This window comes from Hemitrygon akajei, chromosome 14 (assembly GCF_048418815.1).
Source record: "Hemitrygon akajei chromosome 14, sHemAka1.3, whole genome shotgun sequence".
Lineage (NCBI taxonomy): Eukaryota > Metazoa > Chordata > Chondrichthyes > Myliobatiformes > Dasyatidae > Hemitrygon > Hemitrygon akajei.
Genome location: NC_133137.1, coordinates 59,629,117 through 59,642,328, shown reverse-complemented (window position 1 = coordinate 59,642,328; position 13,212 = coordinate 59,629,117). Strand labels below are relative to the sequence as shown.

The window sequence follows — 13,212 nt, the reverse complement described above, 5'->3', positions numbered from 1 at the left end:
TATTGGCAGGTATTCTAAGGGACCAGATCTATGATTATTTGGATACACATGGACTGATTAAGGATAGTCAACATACTTCGTGTATGTTAGGCCATGTCTAACCAATCTTATAGAGTTCTTCGAGGAAGTTACAAGGAAAGTTGATGAAGGCAAGGTAGTTTGAAGGCAATATTTCTCTTTTCCTGCAAATGCTGATTATTCTGCTGGGTGGTCCCAATGCTCTTCTGTTGCAGATTTCCATTAGCTGCTGGGATCTGCATCTGACTTCCTATTGATCCTTTAATGTTCTTTATCTGTCAGTACCAGGTGTAATCACTATCTGGACACCTTTAAGTTCCAACCTTTCACAGATAAATTCTCTGGTCTCTCCATGGTTCTCTACATGGACTTCATGGACTTCAGCGAGGCACTTGACAAGGTCCCACATAGGAAGTAGATCAAGAATATTCAGTTGCTTGCCATTCAAGATGAGGTAGTAAGTTAGATTAGACATTGGCTTTGTGGGAGGCCAGAGAGTGGTGGTAGATGGCTGCTTCTCTGACTGGAGGCTCGTGACTAGGGAGTGCGACAGGGATTGGTGCTGGGTCCATTGCTGTTTGTCATCTACATCAGTGATCTAAATGAGAAGGTGGTTAGCTGGATTAGCAAATTTGCAGATGACACCAAGATTGGGGGTGTAGTGGACAGCAAGGAAGGGTATTATGGCTTGCAGCAGGATCTGGACCAGCTGGAAAAATGGGCTAAAAAAATGGCAGATGGAATTTAATGCGGACAAGTGTGAGATGTTGCACCAATCAGGTAGGTCTTATACAGTGAATGGTAGGGCACAGAGGTGTGCAGTAGAACAAAGCGATCTAGAAATACAGGTCCATAATCCATTGAAGGACTGTCATTGGTAGATAGGGTCACAAAGAAAACTTTTGGCATATCAGACTTCATAAATCAAAGTATTGAGTACAGGTGATGGGATGTTATGTTGAAGTTGTATAAGACATCGGCGAGGTGTATTGTGTGCAGTTTTGGTCAACTACCTACAGGAAAGACATAAAGAAGGTTGGAAGAGTACAGAGAAAATTTACAAACATGTTGTCGGGTCTGGAGGACCTGAGTTGTAAGGAAAGAGTGAATAGGTTAGGACTTTAAGACTGAGTGGAGGTTTGATCAAAGGATGTAAAATTATGAGCAGCATAGATAGGATAAATGCAAGCAGGCTTTTTCCTCTGAGGTTGGATGGGACTACATCTAGAGCTCATTGGTTTATGGTGTAATGTGAAAAGTTCAAGGGGAATATGAGGGGAAACTTCTTCACTCAGAGGGTCGTGAGAATGTGTAATGAGCTGCCAGCAGAAGTAGTGCATGTGAGACTGATTTCAACATTTAAGAGAAGTTTAGATAGGTATATAGATGGTAGGGGTATGGAGGGCTATGGTTGCAGTGCAGGTCAATGGGACTAGGCAGTTTAAATGGTTTGGCACAGAGTAAAGGGGGTGAAAGGCCTGCCTCTATGCTGTACTTTTCTATGACTCTATGAGGCCACCCTTAAGGTGGAGGAGCAACACCTTATATTCTGCCTGGGTAGTCTCCTACCTGATAGTATGGATATCAGTTTCTTCTTCTGGTAAAAAAAATTCCTCTCCTTTCCCTCTTCATCTATTCCCTTCTCTGGCCTTTTAGCTCTTCTCATCTGCCTATCACTACCCCCTTGGTTCCCTCCTCCTTCCCTTTCTCCTATGGTCTACTCTCCTTTCCTATCAGATTCCTTCCTCCCTAGCCATTTACCTTTCCCACACACTTGGCTTCACCTATCACCTTCTAGTTCACCTTCTTCCTCTCCCTCCCCCCACCTTTTTATTCAGGCATCTTCTCCCTTCCTTTCCAGTCCTGAAGAAGGGTCTCGGCCCAAAATGTTGGCTGCTTATTTATTTCCATAGATTCTGCCTGACCTGCTGAGTTCCTCTAGCATTCTGTGTATGTTGAACTGGAATCTTTGCATGGCAGTAATATCCATGAGCTTTCTACCAATTCATTTGGACACTTGTGAAAGAGCTGATGCATGGACTGTGACTGGGTGAGAAGCTGGACAGAATTTTTATCCTGAATTATTCCAAGTAAAATTACGGTCAAATGATAAAATGAAAAAAATTGCATAATAAATAACAATAATAGAAGTAGTTTAGTGTATGAAACATTAATTTAAAAAAAAGATAAAAATCAAAAGAACTATTCTGCAGGTGCTGTAAATTCAGAGAAACAGGTACAAAAAGTTGGAGGATCTCAATAGGTTAGGCAGCATCTATAGAGAGGAATAAATAGTCTGTTTAATAATCAGACTGTTTATTCCCTTGTGTGGATGAAAATAAATGTAGTGATTAACAGGAACATTTATTTATCTCAGTTGTTTCTGTTGACTGATTTTGAGAAAGGGAATTTATGAAAGGACAAATGGTTAGCCTGGAAGAAATGCTCAAACCATAGAAACTGACGGGTGAAGAGATCAAAAGAGCAACCAGTAGGGGGGTGGGTCTAGAAGTGGATAAAATAGAGGGAGTTGATAGTATGTCTTGATAGTATGACAAATACAATAAATGTTCGGTTAAGATTAGTGCAATATAACTTTTTACATCAATTATATATTACACCACAAAAAATAAATAAATTAAATCCAAGTTTATCTGATCAGTGTTTCCGATGTAACCAAGAAACTGGTACATTTTTACATTCTACATGGTCTTGTTCTAAAATTCAACCTTTTTGGACAAATTTAAGACTTTTATTGGAACAAATTACGGGAATACAACTTCCTCATAATCCAATATTACTTTTACTAGGTGATATTGAAGGGACAAAACCGAAACTCAAACTAAATAAATATCAGAAAGAATTCATAAAAATTGCACTGGCTGTAGCCAAAAAGGCTATTGCAATTACTTGGAAATCAGATACATATTTAAGTATAGATTGTTGGAAAAAAGAAATCTATGGCTGTATTCCATTAGAAAAAATTACTTATAATTTAAGAGATAAATATGAAACATTTCTGAAAATTTGGTGCCCTTATTTACAAAAGACAGGATTAAATATATAGGTGCTCTGAAGATGAAATAATTGGTTACTTGGGGAAAGAAATAAATATATATACTAAAGTTATTAAGAACTCCATGGAGCATGTGGAGACCTTCCAACAACCAGGCACTCTTTCTTTCTTTTTTTTCTTTCTTAATTTTTCTTTTTTTATATAGGGAAGTTAGGGGGAGGGGTTAAGGGGAGGGGGGAAGGGATATATACTTTTTTTTCCACACTTGTAATCACTTAAAAATGCAATTAAATAAAATTTTAAAAAAAATCGAGGGAGTTTAGAATCATGAAAAATTAATCACCAAGAAACTGAATCACTAGAGGCGGACTGAGTGAAAAACCTGAGGATGGTTGGAAGTGGGATTGTGGGAAGGAGGAGTTAGCGGAAGGTAAGGAGGTTAGTTGTCAAAACAGCACAGTTCCCAAATGCTCTTACCCATATACATTTTTTTGTTCATTATGGAATGTGGCTGTCACTGGTAAGTTGACTGGCTATCAATTATCTGTCTGCAGTTCGCCCTGAGAACCCTGGAAGATCCAGTATTTAAAAGGAGTGACTATATGTGTCCAAGTTAAGGGACAAGTCAATGAGAAAGGAACTTGAAGGATATGGTGTGCCTGTGCCTTAGTGCTAGTGTCTTTGTAAGCAGTAGAAGTCAAACATGTGAACATTCTGCAATCCTTGGTGAACTGCTGTAGTGAACTTTGTAGACAGTTCACATTGTTGCCACGTTGTTCCGGGACAGAACAATGTGAATGTTTAGAACGGATAATTGGGTCTGAAATAGGCTTAGTCTGACACAAGGGTCCAAGGTATCATGCATGGTGTGGCTAGAGTTTGCCTCATCCAGGCATCTGGCAAGAGTTCCATTGTGCCTTTGATTTACATCTCGATGAAAGGAAAATCTTTGCGGAATAATCAACATTTCATTCATGCACAACAGCCAGTCTCTCATTGAGAAAAAAAAGTTGGTCCAGTTACATTTCAAGTGCAAGGTAACAACACCATGATATTGGTAATAAGGAACTTAATGATAGCAATTGCACGGATTGCAAGGTAAGATGATTCCACTCCCTGTTGTTGACAAGGGCGTTACTTGGCGCAGAATGATGGGAATATTACTTGTCACTTATCAACCCATAAGCAATTGCTTCCCAGATTTTCCTGTATCTGATTTTTAATAAAGAATTTCCAATGAATTTCCTCATATTAGATGTTAAAATGGAGAGAAGCTTATTTGATGAAATATGATAGAAACTAGGCCACCAACAGTCCTGAGGAACTCCTGCAATGATGTAGTGGAGCTGGGATGATTGACTTCCAATACACACAACCATCTTCCTTAATGTAAGATATAATTCCACCCAGTGGACAGGTTTACCTTTAAACTTTGCTAGTGTTGTCTGATGATATATTTGGTCAAAGTTACCTTGACATGGAGAACATCACTCTCATCTCTCCTTTGGATTTCAATCAAGACTGGTGCTTGTGGTCTGACGCAGCCCACTCTAACTATCAGTCAGCAGCCTGTTGCCAAACAGTTAACACCTGACAGCACTGTTGGTGACACCTTGCTCCGTCTTGCTGGTGAGCTATAGGGCTCTAATTACTCAATGAGGACTCATTCTCTCTTGTGCTTTCTTTCATAAAATATATCCAATAAGTCAAAAATATATTTACTGTGACAAACCTTTATAAAGATATTAGTGGAAATTGGGAACTCACTACTCTGAAATGGATGCCAGCTAAAGTAGAACCAATGCTATGAGGTTATGAATTAACTGGGTTGCTTAATTATGGTGGGGCGGCACAGTAACGTAGCTATTACAGCTCAGTGACCTAGGTTCAATTCCTGCCACTGTCTGTAAGGAATTTGTATGTTCTGCCTGTGACTCCATGGGTTTCTTCCAGGTGCATTGGTTACCACCCGCGTTCAAAAGACGTGCAGGTTAGTAGGTTAATTGATCACATGGATGTGATTGACCACCGCAGGCTCGTTGGGCCAGAGAAATGTGATGTATCTGTAATTTAAAAAAGATAAATATTAAATGCTGATTTTCCTTTATCTATTGCATGGGATAACGAACTCGATTTTTTCTTTCATGAGTAATACCTGACTTTCAATTATTATTTTCTATCTGGCGTCTCTTGCAATGAACTAAAATTATCGAATGCTGTAAACAAACAAAACTTCAGCTGTGAAACTGTTTTGATATTGCATCATACACATCTGTATCTTCACAAATCTGACCAATTTGTTGCACTTCCTATTAATTTTCTACCTCCCACGCAGGCAATTATACTGTTCATTTTAAACTGATAAATACAAGCTTCTGTAAATGGTACTGTCAAAATGAATGCTTATGCTCTTTCCTTAACATATTATTGTTTAACTGAAAATGTCACCTTCCCTGTTGCATTTACATAATTTTTTTTGAGGTAACCAATTGCAATTATTTACAAAATGCTGCTTTTCTGCATCATTTAATTCTGTGGGGTGAGAGTTTGTGAGCATCAAATTATATCCTAATCTCATTTCTTCTCTATTATTTAAAAGCAGAATGGTTGTGCATAAAGTTATTCTATTTTAAATTTAAAAAGTTAAATGGAATTTCCTGTTCTGGAAAAGTTAGCATCCTTACATTGAGTCACATTGACTATCATTAAAAGAGTGCAAAAGGTATCATTTTTAATGGTTGTTGGGTTACAGAGCCAAAACTTATAGGAGACACAACACTAGGTTAACCACTGCAGCTTCTTCTGTGTAAACTGATTATGTACAGGAGATCAAATCTTTCTGTTTCTCAACTTGCCATACACCTTGTCAGGTAAACAATGTCATTGGGTAATGTCTCTCATCAACTGAACAACAAGCCAGTCAGCTGCCAGCTGAAGATCAGGGCCTTGAACTGGTCATAGTACACACATGTTATGCATTGAATAAAGGGAAACACAGGTCTAAAATTATATTATTAATTATAGCACAACCCAAAAACTCATCCACAAGTAATCATAGCCTAAACAAAAAAAATGCCAAGCAAATTGGATCCAATAAAGATATAGAAAGATTAGCTTTATTTGTCACATATACATCAAAACATACAGTGGAATGCATTGTTTGCAACAATGACCAACACAGTGCAAATATGTGCTGAGGGCAGCTTGCAAGAGACAACATGGTTCTGGCATCAACAAAGAATGCTCGGAAATTACTAAGCCCTACTAATCCGTACATCTTTGAAATGTGGGAGGAAACCAGAGCACTCTGAGAAAACTCACATGGTCACAGGGAGAACAGACAAACTCCTTACAGACAGTGGTGGAAATTGAACCCCAGTCGCAGGTGCTGCAAAGCGTTGTTAACTGCTATGCTGTCAAAATCAATGATTTATATTTTATAATTGTTCATGAACATTTTAATCTGTTTTGTTGTATATATGCATACATTGGCCCTCCTTCCCCTTCCTGAATTTAACAATCAGCTCTTTAGTTTTACTGACGTTGAGCGAAGGGGTTCTGTTGTGCACCTCTCACCTAAGTGTCCTATCTCACTCCCGTAGGCCGATTCATCACCATCTGTGATTTGTCCCACAAAAGTGTGGTCATTGGTGAATTTGTATATGGCATTGGAGATATGCTGTGTGTATGGGAGGTAGAGAAAAGGCTAAGCATGCAGCTTTGAGGTTCACATCTGTTGATGGTCAACAGGAGAAGGTATTGTTACCAAACCTCAATGATTGAGTTCTGCTGGTGAGGAAATGGACTATCCCTTTGAAGAGGGAGGTGCAGGGGTCCAGGTCTTGAAATCTGATGGTAGGTTTGGTCAGGAAGATTGTGCTGAAAGCTGAGTTGTGGTAAATGAACAGAAGTCTGATGTATGTGTTCCTGTTGTCTAGGTGGTTCAGAACAGACTGATCAGCTAGAGAAATCTCTGCTGCTGTTGATCTGTGTGACATTAGGCAAACAGGACAGCTCTGAGGTGGGAGTTCACTTGCTCCATAACTACTCTCTCAGAGCATTTCATTGCACTTGATATAAGAGCTTGTAGATGGTAGTGACTGAGGTGTCACTAAACCTTTCTTGGGCATGCATACGACAGATGCCTTTTTTGAAGCAGGTGCTTACCTCAACCTGCAGAAGCGAGATGTTGACGATGTCTTTAAATACTCCAGCTAGCTGGTCTGCACAGATCCTTCATACTCAGCTGGGTCAGACAAAGTGGTTTTTGTGGATTCACCCACTTTGAAGAATGCCCGGATGTCGGGCTCAAAGAATGAGATCGCAGGGTCAACCGGCGATATGGGGACTTGTTTAGATGTCTCATAGCTCTCCCTATCAAACCGAGCAAAAAGGCATTGAACTCATTTGGGAGCGATGGGTTATTGTATTGTATTATATTTTAACTCACTGACACTAACAAAGCTCCCGATGGTACTATTTGCTTATTTGCAGATTGACTGATTCAGGGCATGTCTAAAAAATAAAGCTCAGTTATATAAGAGGCCTGAATCAATCTAAGAATGATCTCCATTTACATGCCTCTTTGCAACATTATCTGGATGTAGATTCAAGATTGTTTATTGTGATCAGGACACAAGTGCAGTGTGATGGGGTGGGGTATTTTAATAGATAGAGATGTTGATCAGCCTGACCGCTGGGGGAAGTAACTATTTTTTTAATCTAATGGTCCTGGCATGGTTGCTGTGTGGCTGCATCCCCGATGGGAGTGGGAAAAGCAGCCCATAAGCAGGGAGGGTAGGATCCTTCATGATATTGCTGACGTTTTCCTGGCACCTTTCTGTGTATATGACCTTAATGGCAGGTAGTCTGGTGCTGATGACGTGTTGGACAATTTTATCACCCCATTGTAGAACCTTTCTGTCTGCCACAGTGCAGGTTTGGTACCACACAGTGATGCAGCGTGTTAGGATGCTCCCGACTGCACATCTGTAGATGGCTGTGATTATTGGTACATGGTCCAGCTCTCTTCAGCCTTCTCAGACAGTAGAGTCATTGGTGTGCTTTCTTGAATCTGGAGGATGTGTTCTGGGACCATGAGAGTTTGCGTGAGATGTGCACTTCCGGGCGTTTGAAAGTGCACACTATTTGAAATTGAGAGTGCTGAATGTCTGGAGCGGCTTTATCCAATCTTGCCTTCTAGCACCAGGGGATATAGCATTCAGAACTTCTAGCTTTAGTTGTGAGCTTTCACACGGCTAACCAGTAAGCGAGGCACCTGTGTTCACTATCTTGAATACTCACACCCTCCACTGGCCCATGGTGTCTGCAGTCTGCACTGTTTCTAGGCAGTGAAATGAGCATGGCTTCTCCAGCAAAAATCTGCTGGAGAAACGGAACAGTCTGTGGAAAGGATTGTTGACGGTTTGGGTTGAAACTGTGCACCAGGCCCGAGTAACTACCACCCACTCCTCCAGAAGTGTTGCACCACCCTCTAAGTTCCTCCAGCAGATTATTTGTTCCAATATCTGCTGTTTCTTGTCTCTTCAAAGCTTCTTCAATACTTGCTGTTAAACCTACCACTAGGAATGAGGAAAACTTTTACAAGCCAACACCATATCTACGTTTTCCCCTCCAAACCGCACAGCATAACTTTGGAAATATATTGCTGACATACCATTGACATTGGGTGTAAAAGTCTACAAAAAGTAGTGGATATGGCCAGTCCATCACAGGTAAAGCCCTCCCACCATTGAGCATAATTGCTTTGGTTAGTACCCTATAGACTTATTGGGTCTGCTCACAAGAAAATTAATCTCAGTGTTGTATATGGCAACGTACAGTAAATGTACATTGATCATAAATGTACTTTGGATTTAATTCTGTCACTCCTTACCAAGCAGTATGTGGAAGCACCTTCACCACCAGGCTTGCAGGAGGTCAGGAAGGCAGCTCACCTCCACTTTCTCAAGGACAAAAATACGTTAGCCTCAATGATACCTGCATATCCCAAATGATTTGTGTTTTAATGTGCCAATATATTAAAAAAATAGCAATTTCTTGTTCAGAATCAGAATCAGGTTTATTATTATAGGCATGTGACGTAAAATTTGTTAACTTAGTAGGAGCAGTTCAATACAATACATAATACAGAATAATAATAATAATAATAATAAATAAATAAATAAGTAAATCTTATTCAGTATACTTTATACAGTATACATATATTGAATGGATTAAAAATCATTCAAAAAACAGAAATACTATATATAAAAAAAATTGAGGTAGTGTCCAAGGGTTCAATGTCCAATTAGGAATCAGATGACAGAGGGGAAGAAGCTGTTCCTGAATCACTGAGTGTGTACCTTCAGGCTTCTGTACCTCCTACCTGATGGTAACAGTGAGAAAAGGGCACGTCCTGGGTGCTGGAGGTCCTTAATAATGGACGCTGCCTTTCTGAGACACCATTCCTTGAAGATGTCCTAGGTACTACTGTTATGAATGTGAAGCAACTCTGAAGGGTACAAAGTCACCCCCTCCTTTTTGAGAATCGCAAGATCTCTATTAATTCGGGTCTGGGACCCAGGAAATGAGAGAGAGACACGCAAAATCCACAAGGTTTGGAATGTGTCCTGACCTCAGCGAAACAAAGCCACTGATAACGGCCATTGTCTCTTGGAGACAGAATTGTGTATTGAGTACTGTACTATTCATTGAAGCCCCTCAGGGGATGACCAGAGTGGGCTGGTTGAGGGATTGCATCATCCCAACCTGATTGACATCTGAGACCCCGTGAGTAAGGATAAAAGAGGGTCTGGGGAACAACCCCTTTAGACGCACCAGGAGAAACGCTAGAGATCCCGTGACAGCGTTTAATAGCGAAAGCCGGTGAGGGCTCGTGTGCGTCCTCCCTTGCCAGGGTGGCGGGCTCACCACGGAAGAACGGTTTAGCTAAAGGAAAGGCCACAAGTGAAAGGCCACGACAATGAGACTCCTGACGGATCGAAATCATAAAAGGAAAGCCGGCAAGTTTTTCTCCAAATCTCTCTCTCTCTCCAACCATTGCAACACAGCGGTCCCCAATGGCTGCAGCCTGCATGAACTGAGTGAACTTTATATTTCCATCGGACAATACATTATCCCCTAGACAACGATAGAGCTTATGTCTTATTGATTATTATTATACCCGCACTTTTAGATTTAGTATTGATGACGTATATTACCTGTATATTTGCATTGATATTATTTTTGTGTATTTTTACTAATAAATACTGTTAAAAATAGTACCATCAGACTTCAACGGACCTCTCTACCTTTGCTGGTAAGTGACCCAGTTACGGGGTTCGTAACACTAGAGAATGTAATGGGTATGAGGAGATTTGCTTCCACCTTACAACTCCAGTAGAATCATCTTATTTTCTACTCTTATAGTTGTGCTTTGACTATTTAGGAGGGGTTTATGAAACAATATTATCACATGTTTCAGCATATGTCCTGAATGATGATTGGTGGATAATCTCCTGCTTGTCCCTGTGTACAGCTCAGTTCCAATGCCCCTCTTGTTTGAGACTGTAGATCCAGATTGACAGTGAGGTGCATCAAAAAGGGGTAAAGATTTCAAAGTCATGCAGCACAGAAACAGTTACTTCCTGCTGGGTATCATGCATAACAAGGCAAGGTTGATTGCTTCCTTGCCTTCACTAAATGCTTATCCAGGTCCTGAAGTGAGAGTACTTGCCTCCACCAGTGGCGTGACGAGGAGGAGCATCCCCTCTCTCTTTCTATCGGGAATGTGTTTTGGGAGTTCTTCCAAAAACGGAGAAGGGACAGGAGAATGAGACCCATCCCTGTCGGTATCAACAAACGAGAAGGTGGAAAAACTCACCAGGTCAAGTCCAGTTTATTGTCATGTGCACAAGGACAGCCACGTACAGGTATGGTGTAAAACCTGTTTTCAGCAGCATCACAGACAGACAGATGGGAGAGAGGGAGGGGGAGGGGCAAGGGGATGGAGATATCTGTGGAGGGAAATGGCCAGTTGACATTTTGGGTGAGACCCTTTACACAGGAAACTGCAGTGATGGAACGTGGAACAACACACAAAATCTGATAGTCAATCAATTTCAGTCCAGATTCTTCATCTGGTCCAGAAATGTGCACTCTCACTCTCCATTTTCTCCACAGATGCTGCTTGACCTGCCAAGTTCCTCCAACACTTTGTGTGATATTCCATGCTGCTGCCATCAGGAAGGGGTACAGCAGCCTCAGGTCCCACATTACCAGGTTCAGGAGCAGTTATTTCCCCTCAGTCATCAGGCTCTTGAACCGTTCACTCACCCCAACACTGAAATAGTTCTACAACCTAAGAACTCATCTGCAAGAACTCTATAATTCTCAATATTTATTGCTCATTTATAACAATTATTTTGTTTTTTCCTTGTTGTATTTGAACAGTTTGTTGTCTTTTTGATTGTCTTTGTTGTGTTCATTTTTTTATCGAATTGATTGCGTTTCTTTGTATTTACTGTGAATGCCTACAAGAAGATTAACCTCGGGGTAGTATATCGCGATATAGATGTACACCGATAATAAATTAACTTCGAACTTTGAACTTGGCATCGCTTCGCCCGTATGATGACGCACGCTATCTGGTTCGTGATTGGATATGCCGCAGCCAATCGGAAGCTGCCAGAAGCGGGAAGTTGGTTATTTGAAAAGAAGGCGCGGCGTGCCGCAGGTAAGAGGCAATTGTGGATGTGATCTCGGATCCGGTCAGCGAAGCGCGGTTCTCCGGTCTTGCGGCTACTGCTGCGAAACGTCCCGGCCGACTCCGGAGAGGCCAGCGTCTCCTTTCACCCGCGGAGCTGGCAGCAAGAGCGAGTCCGGTTGCTCGAACGAAGCCCAGGCGTGATTCGAGGGAAGCGGACTGGGCTGCCGGCACTCGCCGCCGTCTCCCCGGCCGGGCCGGGCCGGGCCACGCAATGGGCGGCCTCTCCCAGCCTATCCGGTGGCGGCGCAGACGAGACTGCGGGAGACCCTGGACTCGGATAAGGGACGCGCTTCCGATTTGCCTCCTTGGCTAACCGGCAGTTGATTTTCCTCCCACATTCATTGGAATGTACTGGTTAGCCTTAAATAAAAAGCTAAATTCAGACGGGTTTTCCTTCCATTATACGGAATGAAAATTCCTTTTCAGAATTGCGACCACCACTTGTGGTGGGTCTATCTGTGAAAGATCCTTGGTTTCTTTAAAAAAAAACTAGAACATCTGACTACGCGTAGAATATCTGCCCACTCCCCACGTGTGTACTATTGAGCAATATGATCCTGCCTGATCTGCTCCTGACTTTATGCCAGTTTTCCATAATCTTAATTACTTGATCCTTCAACAAAACAAATGTCCACCATTAAATATCCCTAGTGATTTAACATCGTGAGCTTTCTGGTGTAGAGAATTTCAGGGATTTGCTGCCATCTGCCAGAAGAAAATACTCTGTTTCTCTGTTTTAAACTGTGTCCCTTATTTGAAACTTGTTCATTGGTAGAAACACCTTGTTTCAGTAAGAACAACCTTGAGTCTTCTGAACTCCAAGAGTATGGATTTAAACGTTTGTGAAAAGGCTCAGTGAGTATCTTCTGGATTGCCTTGACAACTGGTTCCTTCAAGAGAGATAGGGTTACAGAATTAGTGGTATGAGTTGAATTAAATCATTAGGGACTGAAAGGAAACTCTGTGACCTATGAACTTGGGGAAGAACATTTGTAGGATCCTTGGAGAGTTGTTTTGTAAGTATGGACACAAGTGGAAGATTGAAGTGTGGCCAAAGTGCACCCATTTTTTTGAAACTAATTTCAAGTCATTGAACTTGTCTCTGTTAGTAAATGTTTTCAGAGTCTTCAATGATGAATTTGTTACTACAGACTGGGAAGAAATAATTAGGAGCAATTGTACGCTTTTTAAACAAAATCTAATGTGCAAATCGGAAATTATGGTGGATGCATTGTAGTTGCACTATGAGAGTGCACAGCTAACTTGAGAGATTAAGGAGTATGGAATTGGGGAGATGATAGCAAATGTTTAGAGAAGCCTGGCTGTTGCTGCTATGCACTAATGGGTAACCACTCCCACCCCCCCAGCAGTATCGAAAGGGGCATAATTGTTGCTGCCTGGAACTCTG

At 41.3% G+C, this 13,212-nt stretch overlaps 1 protein-coding gene across 3 annotated transcripts in view; it reads left to right on the top strand.

Annotated features, from left to right (window-relative positions):
* The first annotated feature begins 11,744 nt into the window (after positions 1–11,744).
* arhgef39 (Rho guanine nucleotide exchange factor (GEF) 39) overlaps positions 11,745–13,212 on the top strand; it is an 85,869-nt gene continuing 84,401 nt past the window's right edge. For all 3 annotated transcript variants that reach the window (XM_073066173.1, XM_073066172.1, XM_073066171.1), the window contains exon 1: positions 11,745–11,771. The gene's annotated coding sequence lies outside the window, so the exon portion shown is untranslated. The remainder of the gene's footprint in view (positions 11,772–13,212) is intronic.